At 34.3% G+C, this 9099-nt stretch overlaps 1 pseudogene; it reads right to left on the reverse strand.

Moving 5' to 3' along the window:
• Positions 1 to 821: 821 nt before the first annotated feature.
• On the reverse strand, positions 822 to 921 carry LOC119625450 (U6 spliceosomal RNA; annotated as a pseudogene).
• Between the last annotated feature and the right edge of the window lie 8178 nt (positions 922 to 9099).

Genomic DNA, 9099 nt, shown 5'->3' on the forward strand with positions numbered 1-9099 from the left:
TTTAGATCTGGTAAAGTTTGTTTTATGAATCTGGGTTATCTGGTATTGAGTACATATGTAGTTAAGATTGTTATATCTTCCTGTTGAATCGAAGTCTATGCTTCATTATCTAATGGCCTTGTTTGACATTTTTTTACTGTTGTCAGTGTAAAATCTGTCTTATCTGATATAAGTATAGCTATTCCTGCCTGCTTTTGGTTTCTGTGTGTGTGGAATATCTCTTTCCATCTCTTTACCAACACCCTATGTGTCTTTACAAGTAAGGTAAGGTTCTTGTAAGCAGCATGTAGTTGAATTATGATTTGTTTTTAATCCATTCCACCAATTTGTATCTTTTAAGTGGAGCATTTAATCAATTTACATTCAAATGTAATCAATTTACATTTAACATTTACATTCAATTTATATATATATATGAATTTATTTCCTGCCATAATGTTCATTCTTATCTAGTTGCTTTGTAGATTCTTCGTTTATTTTGATTTTTTTTTCTCTTTACGGATTTGTGGTTTTTTAAAATGTTTCTATATACTTTCTTCATTTTCTTGCTTTGTGTAGTTTTTATAAGACTTCTGAGTTTTATATTTTCATATATTTTTATGATGATGAGTGTAAACCTTTTATTTCCATGTTAAGGACTCCTTTGAGCATTTCTTGTAAGGTTGGTCTAGTGATGATGAATTCTTTCAGTGTTTGCTTGTCTGGGAAAGACTTCATTTCTCTTTCATTTATAAAGCTTATTCTGGCAGGATGCAAAATTCTGGGTTGAAAGTTTTTTTTGTCTTTCAGCACTTTGAAAATAGAATCCCAATCTTTTCTGGAAGAATATGGAATGCTTCATGAATTTGTGTGTCATCTTTCTGTAGGGGCCATGGTAATCTCTGTATCATCACAATTTTAGTGTATTTGCTGCTGAAGTGAGTACTACTTTGGATTTAATAAAGACAAATCTTGGGCAAAGACCCTTGGCCAGGTAACTCTAAAGAAGCTTCAACGATGATAAGGTCAACATATGAAGTCAATGCTATAAGACTGAAAATGTTGTTTCATCTAACTTCTACAAATTTTTCAAAATAAGAATGGAACATTGTGAGGCTTTTAAGAATTACTTAGTTCATATTATTTTATATTAAATAATGCATTTAACATTAAACATTTTATCCTTTCTAAGTTAGTATCATATCCTTCATAAAACTTCAAAAATACACTTATGTTAGAGAGATTTTTGTCTTCAAATTACACAGGGGTATTATATCTCTTCTAATTTTACACAAGTAGATTTTGATAAAAAGTGACATTGTATTGTTAGAGCAATAATAAAAATACAAAACAATAACATGAAGTTTTAGAAAAGCACCAGTGCAAATATATGTGAACTATTATTGAAAAAGCATTAGGAAGAGGTCAATAACTGAGGAATCAATTTCACGTGGAATAATGTGAAATACAAAAGGAATCAAGACTTGGATTTTATTTCACTGATTTTTATTATAAGAGCTTCTCTTATTAGATGTTTTAAGAGAAAGAGTCAAACTTATCCAATAATCTGTTATGTAAACTTAAATTTAAAAGAACATACTTTTGGGGATATAATTAAATATTACCACTTAACTAACATAAGCACTTTATTGAATTTCAAAACTTGAGGATGCAAGCATGAAGCATTATTCTTTCCCCTGTAATCTTTACCTTCGACCATGACATGGAGACTCTTCATTTTCCATCTTTCAATTACACCTTGAGAGGATCCTATAGCTTTCTCCTCATTTTAAGGCATGAAACAATCTAATCCAATTCTGTTTTATCCAGATTAAAGTTTCAAACTCATATCCTTTTTTTTCCTAAATTCAAACCTGACTTTGGGCCAAAAGCCACTTGTAGGTAGCAGTGAGGGCTGTTCTTTCTTTCATCCTTCCCTTCCCCTTCTGGGTCCATTATTTTCCAGGCATAGAAAAAAGTAGTTCAGAGAGAAAGCACACTCCCGTCTCTATTAATTTTTCTTTCCCTCCTTCTTAGGCCCTCTTTGTGGCATGTGTTTAACTAGTGGCATTTTACATGTGTCATGAGTTGGTTCTTTAGAGGCACCTTTGATAAATTCTTCATCATTTGCAAATAATGAAGATTATTTTCTGGGTTAACCTCTTTTGAAGAAATTTCTTAGATGGAGTCTTCTCTGGCTCCTCATCCTTACATGCTTGCCAGGATCTCTTGATAGAATACCAAGCAGACATCTAAAGCACTGTTACTTCTTTATTGCCCACTGGGTCATGATGAGGCACACATCTACTGCCACCCAAAGAAATGAGAGTACACTTGCCTCACTGCAGCTCTTTCCATACACAGCTCTCTCTCTCCACTCTGCCATATACCTCAAATTTTCTACCATCCCTAAACCCCTCCCCTGCTTCAAATATACAAGTGCAGATTAGCAACTCTGTTGCATAAACAGATATCTAATCAGGAAATTAGATGACTGTTTTCATTGTAACCAAATTATGCATGTATGTAGCTCCAATATATCTCCTGAGATATTGCTAATCTTTTAAGTGTGGTGGTGGGGACTACAGCTAGGGTAGAAGAGAGTTCTTCTGCTGTGTAGTATGTCTTGTACAAATGCATCTGGTGTTTTTTTTTTTTTTTTTTTTTAATCTGACTCAAATGTTCTTTTTGTTTGTTAAAACATTGTGGAATTAACTTGTTATTTCTAATATACCATCCCCTAGCATCCAAACTTTCTGTTACTAGAAGAGTGTGGAAGAACTGTCCTCATATTTTTCCCTTGCCTAAAACAGAGAAGTTTATTTGGCATTAAATTTTATCAACTCAACAATGAGATAAGAATTTCATTCAATTCAATTAAGTTTTACTTAAAAAAATAGGCTCAGGATGGATATTGAAGTTGTTACTGTTATTGATAAAATCTTTTATTTTTTTTTTGTCTTTTCTCCCCTTTGCCCCCCATTGTATAGCTGATTCCTCTCTTTCCAGATTGGCTATTTTTCCTATTTAACACCTCTTACTCTGTCTAAACAACTTATTTCCATGGTGCTTTCAAAACATACTTGGAACATTCCTTGTTTTATCCCCTCAGATGACAGTCAGTGATGGATGGCAGATGTTACTTATAAGACTTCAGAAAATAAAGAGAGATTGAAATGAGGTTTAGCAAATGAACATGAAAGAATACATATCTATTGCTTTAAAATTATTAAAGATCTTTTGAAAAAGTTACATTGCACTCAGAATTTTGTAAGAAACCTAAAAAAAATTTGTGAGCATTTTATTGTCTTTTCCTTATCTCTATTTGCTCACTCTTAATTATTATAAATATGTTATTTTGTTAGTGATTATTTTAAACATATCACCTATTGCTTAAATATAAGTGATATCATTTGTTTCACATTTGCTATAAACTTTCAGTTAAGCATTTGATTAAGAAAGTACACATGATTCTCCAATCACCCATATATTTTGTATGAATTAGTAAAAGTCTTATATTTTGTACAAAAGTGAAAAACCAGGAAACTTTCAGGATTTAAAACTGCAATTTCCATTTGGATTCAAATTTTGAGGAACAAATAATTCGCAAAATTTGTTGAGCTTAAAATAGTAGTGATTTCTATTACAACTTTGAATGATAAGTACAACAGCTTACCTGAAAGTTATAAAAAGATCTGGCAGATTTGAATAGAGACCTTTTTGCTACCCCAAAAAGTGTATTTTGGGAAGTAAAATGGAGTTGAGCTTCAGTGTCTATAAATAAACACGTTGTGTATTCTTAATATAAAATATTTAGGGATTTCTTATTAACGAATTCAACATGATTATTTCTGAGTAGAGAAACAACTTACATTTTAGTGGACTGTTTACAAAATGAATTTTGAAATTGCTGTGATCTACTGATACAAAGTAAAAACAATAAGGAAAATCAAGCAAGTATTACATACTTTCCATACACTATCTCATTTAACCCATTACTCATCTGTCTGAATTGACACAGAAAATTTAAACAACTCATCCAAAATCATAGTTAGTAAACTGAAAGACCAGGGTCTGTTTTCCAAGTCAGTCCTTTTCCCGATATGCCACATGACTTTCTAGAAAGTAGGATATTGCTTACAGAGTTAGGCAGAAGGGAATTCTGAAAGAAGTTATTCTCTGGGCTCCATGTGGACAGTGCCTTAGAACCTCACAGCATGGGTTTTTGGGTGGCCGAGGGTAGGGAAAGATCATTGAAAATATATATTTCAGTGTTAAATGTGTTTGAATCTTTTGTCAAATTATTTCCTTATAATTCTTCAATGGAGCTTTAAAAATTATTGTTTAAGTGACCCATTTTAAGAGAATCTAGGGAAAAAAATCAGGAAGATAATCTAGAAGTAGCAGCAAAGAGTCAGCATTGTATTGGTCCCATTTGTACTATAGAGTCAATTGAATGACATTTTTTTCTATACTTTCTGTAAATCTTCACCTAATATGCATGAACAGTTTGTTGTTTCATATACTACAATTTATATATTTTTAAACAAAACTAAAAATTATATGTGTGTATATACATACTTAATCCTTAAATATTGAATTGCTAAAAGAATATTTATTTTCAAATACTGTACGCTGTTGCATGTCTTTCTCCTCCTCCTTACTATCCACGTGACCTAGCAGGATAGTGCATCTCCTCTAGTAATTCACTATTTCCCAGGTAGAATAAATTTAAAGGTGCATAATGTGACTTATATCACTTTCTAAATTTAAATTGTTTGCAGGTAGATGATCTTGCCATTAGGAGATTTGGAAGTTGTTATTTTGTTAGTATACTTGTATAGTGAAGTATTAAGAAGAGTAGCTCAAAGTCAGTATTTAAAAAGTAGGAAGGGTAGGAAGATGAATTAATAGTAAATAAAATTATAATTCAAGGAAGATAATTAGCACTTTAGTAATATGTGCTAGTAATAAATGTTGCAGAATCAATACAAGAGACTAAAAGCAAACCCTTTAGAAACTCTTCTTAGTCTTCAAATATTTCCATTGTGTCACAAACAAGTCTCCCATAATTATGGAAAATACACTCCTGTAGCTTATATTCCAAATTTGAATTTATGTAACTAAGTTCATCCCCCTCCCAAAATCTGCCCTCATTTCAATTTATAATCTTTTAATCTTATTACCTATCACTTCGAGATCCCAAGGACATTTTTCCCAAATGCATCCTTTCCTTTACTTCCTTTCTGACTCTTTCATTATGCATATGTCAACATGCCTCCAAAAAAACCAGTTAATTCAGTCAATTCAGTGAAAAAAAAAAAAAATCAGTAAAGTCAGTTGCTAGGCTCTCCGTAGACAAAACATGCAGCTGATTGACTAGATATTTCACTTACCAACTGTTTGCTTTGGCATTATTTAGACATAACCTTTGTCTCCTTGTTTTCTCCCTTTATTGAGTGTGCTATAATTGCTTTTATATTATCTTTTTTGGCATTCCTCTAGATTCTTCCTTCCACTTTGGATTGTTTATACAGTTCTATTTATAAATGCACTCTTCAATTGATCTATATGATATGTGTTCTAAATGGTTTAACACAAAGTATATAGGCTATTTATCTTGATATTCAAAATCTGTGCTCAAATAACTTGAGTCAAAGTTTGAATTGGAATAAGATTCAAGGCCACATGTATGCATTGTTTATTTTTTTATATCTGAGCCAGCTTTGCAGTATTTTTAGAAAATACATGTATGACAGCAGAGAAAATAAAGTCAATCATCAAATATTAATGTACTGAGAACTTGCTTCTCTTTTTAAATTTTATTTTAGGCTCAAGTATACACACTCAGGTTTGCCATATAGGTAAATTGCATGTCATGAGGGTTTGTTGTACAGATTATTTTGTCACCCACGTAATAACTTTTATTATTACTTCTCTTAGATTCCATGGTCTAGCCATCATATCCTTCTGGCAAAATAGTACCAATTAAACGTATTTTCCTGCTTACTTCCTAAGTTCATATGAAAAACAAAACTTGACTAATAAAAGGTTCACATGCCTGGTGCAGTGGCTGATGCCTGTAATTCCAGCATTTTGGGAGGCTGAGCTGGGCGGATCACGAGGTCAGGGGATCAAGACCATCCTGGCTAACACAGTGAAATCCGGTCTCTGCTAAAAATATAAAAAATTAACTGGGCATGGTGGCACGCACCTGTAATCCCAGCTACTTGGAGACTGAGGCAGGAAAATCGCTTGAACCCGGGAGGCGTAGGTTGTAGTGAGCCGAGATCATGCCACTGCTCTCCAACCTGGGCGACAGAACAAGACTTCATCTCGAAAAAAAAAAAAGGTACACACATAGTCAAACTGGCTTCAATTTAAATCTAGAAGGACACTAAACACTTCCAGAATACCACTACATTTTCCTGTTAAATTCACCATCCTATCCTTTTCTCTCCTCAAATCTTCAACAAAACCTTCTCTTTTAACATTCATATGATGACCTCTCAAAAACATTTACAGAGAAAACTAGTGTAGTGTGTTGAAATCAAAATCTCATGTTTCCACCACAAGTTCTAAAAACCTGCCTGCATCTCCAACTACGTCTCAGCTCCCTATCCTGTTATGAAAGAGAAAGTATCTGCTTCTTAGGCCTGCTCCCACTGACCTGGAACCTCATCCCCTTACTTCTCAAAGGCTTTGTTCCTACAATTATATACCTACCTTCTTTCACCTTTATCAGATTTTTTCAACTCCACAGAATTAGCCCATATGTGCAAACCACTGCTCAGTGAAATCAAAGAGGACACAAACAAATGGAAGAACATACCATGCTCATGGATAGGAAGAATCAATATCGTGAAAATGGCCATACTGCCCAAGGTAATTTATAGATTCAATGCCATCCCCATCAAGCTACCAATGAGCTTCTTCACAGAATTGGAAAAAACTGCTTTAAAGTTCATATGGAACCAAAAAAGAGCCCGCATCTCCAAGACAATCCTAAGTCAAAAGAACAAAGCTGGAGGCATCACGCTACCTGACTTCAAACTATACTACAAGGCTACAGTAACCAAAACAGCATGGTACTGGTACCAAAACAGAGATATAGACCAATGGAACAGAACAGAGTCCTCAGAAATAATACCACACATCTACAGCCATCTGATCTTTGACAAACCTGAGAGAAACAAGAAATGGGGAAAGGATTCCCTATTTAATAAATGGTGCTGGGAAAACTGGCTAGCCATAAGTAGAAAGCTGAAACTGGATCCTTTCCTTACTCCTTATACGAAAATTAATTCAAGATGGATTAGAGACTTAAATGTTAGACCTAATACCATAAAAATCCTAGAGGAAAACCTAGGTAGTACCATTCAGGACATAGGCATGGGCAAAGACTTCATGTCTAAAACACCAAAAGCAACGGCAACAAAAGCCAAAATTGACAAATGGGATCTCATCAAACTAAAGAGCTTCTGCACAGCAAAAGAAACTACCATCAGAGTGAGCAGGCAACCTACAGAATGGGAGAAAATTTTTGCAATCTACTCATCTGACAAAGGGCTAATATCCAGAACCTACAAAGAACCCAAACAAATTTACAAGAAAAAAACAAACAACCCCATCCAAAAGTGGGCAAAGGATATGAACAGACATTTCTCAAAAGAAGACATTCATACAGCCAACAGACACATGAAAAAATGCTCATCATCACTGGCCATCAGAGAAATGCAAATCAAAACCACAATGAGATACCATCTCACACCAGTTAGAATGGCGATCATTCAAAAGTCAGGAAACAACAGGTGCTGGAGAGGATGTGGAGAAATAGGAACACTTTTACACTGTTGGTGGGATTGTAAACTAGTTCAACCATTATGGAAAACAGTATGGCGATTCCTCAAGGATCTAGAACTAGATGTACCATATGACCCAGCCATCCCATTACTGGGTATATATCCAAAGGATTATAAATTATGCTGCTATAAGGACACATGCACACGTATGTTTATTGCAGCACTATTCACAATAGCAAAGACTTGGAATCAACCCAAATGTCCATCAGTGACAGACTGGATTAAGAAAATGTGGCACATATACACCATGGAATACTATGCAGCCATAAAAAAGGATGAGTTTGTGTCCTTTGTAGGGACATGGATGCAGCTGGAAACCATCATTCTTAGCAAACTATCACAAGAACAGAAAACCAAACACCGCATGTTCTCACTCGTAGGTGGGAACTGAACAATGAGATCACTTGGACTCGGGAAGGGGAACATCACACACCGGGGCCTATCATGGGGAGGGGGGAGGGGGGAGGGATTGCATTGGGAGTTATACCTGATGTAAATGACGAGTTGATGGGTGCAGCACACCAACATGGCACAAGTATACATATGTAGCAAACCTGCACTTTGTGCACATGTACCCTACAACTTGAAGTTTAATAATAATAAATAAATTTAAAAAAAAAAAAAAAAGAATATGGAAAAAAAAAAAAAAAAAAAAAGAAATCCAGCTTTCATTTTGCCACCAGTGCTTATCTAAATTGCATCACATAGAAATGCTATGCTCATGTAAGTAATCTATTTTCAAGAAATGAAAAATCACCAGTGTGATACAGTCATCTAGGTAAAATCACTAGTTATCTTGCATTTATTATTTGACCCTATGTGATATATTTATGAGTGATATGAAGGTGACATGAAATATAAAAATAGAATTTTTAACAGAACATTTCTTGTTTTGCAATTACAACTTTCATTTTATATACAAAGAGTACATATGCAATTTTATTTCATGGGTATGTTGCTTGATGCTGAGGTTTGAGGTACAGGTCCCATCACCCAGGTAGTGAGCATAGTACCCAATAGGTAGTTTTTCAACCCATCCTGCCTCGGCTTCTGACTCCTCTAACAGTCTACAGTGAGTGTTGTTCCCATCTTTATGTCTATATATACTCAAAGTTTTCTCCCATATATACGTGAGAACATGTAGTATTTGCTTCTATGTTCCTGCATTAATTCACCTAGAATTATAACCTCCAGCTGCATTCATGTTGCTGCAAAGAACATGATTTTGTGGTTTTTTTTTATGGCTGCATAGTGTTCC

This window comes from Chlorocebus sabaeus, chromosome 13 (genome assembly GCF_047675955.1).
Source record: "Chlorocebus sabaeus isolate Y175 chromosome 13, mChlSab1.0.hap1, whole genome shotgun sequence".
Classification (NCBI taxonomy): domain Eukaryota; kingdom Metazoa; phylum Chordata; class Mammalia; order Primates; family Cercopithecidae; genus Chlorocebus; species Chlorocebus sabaeus.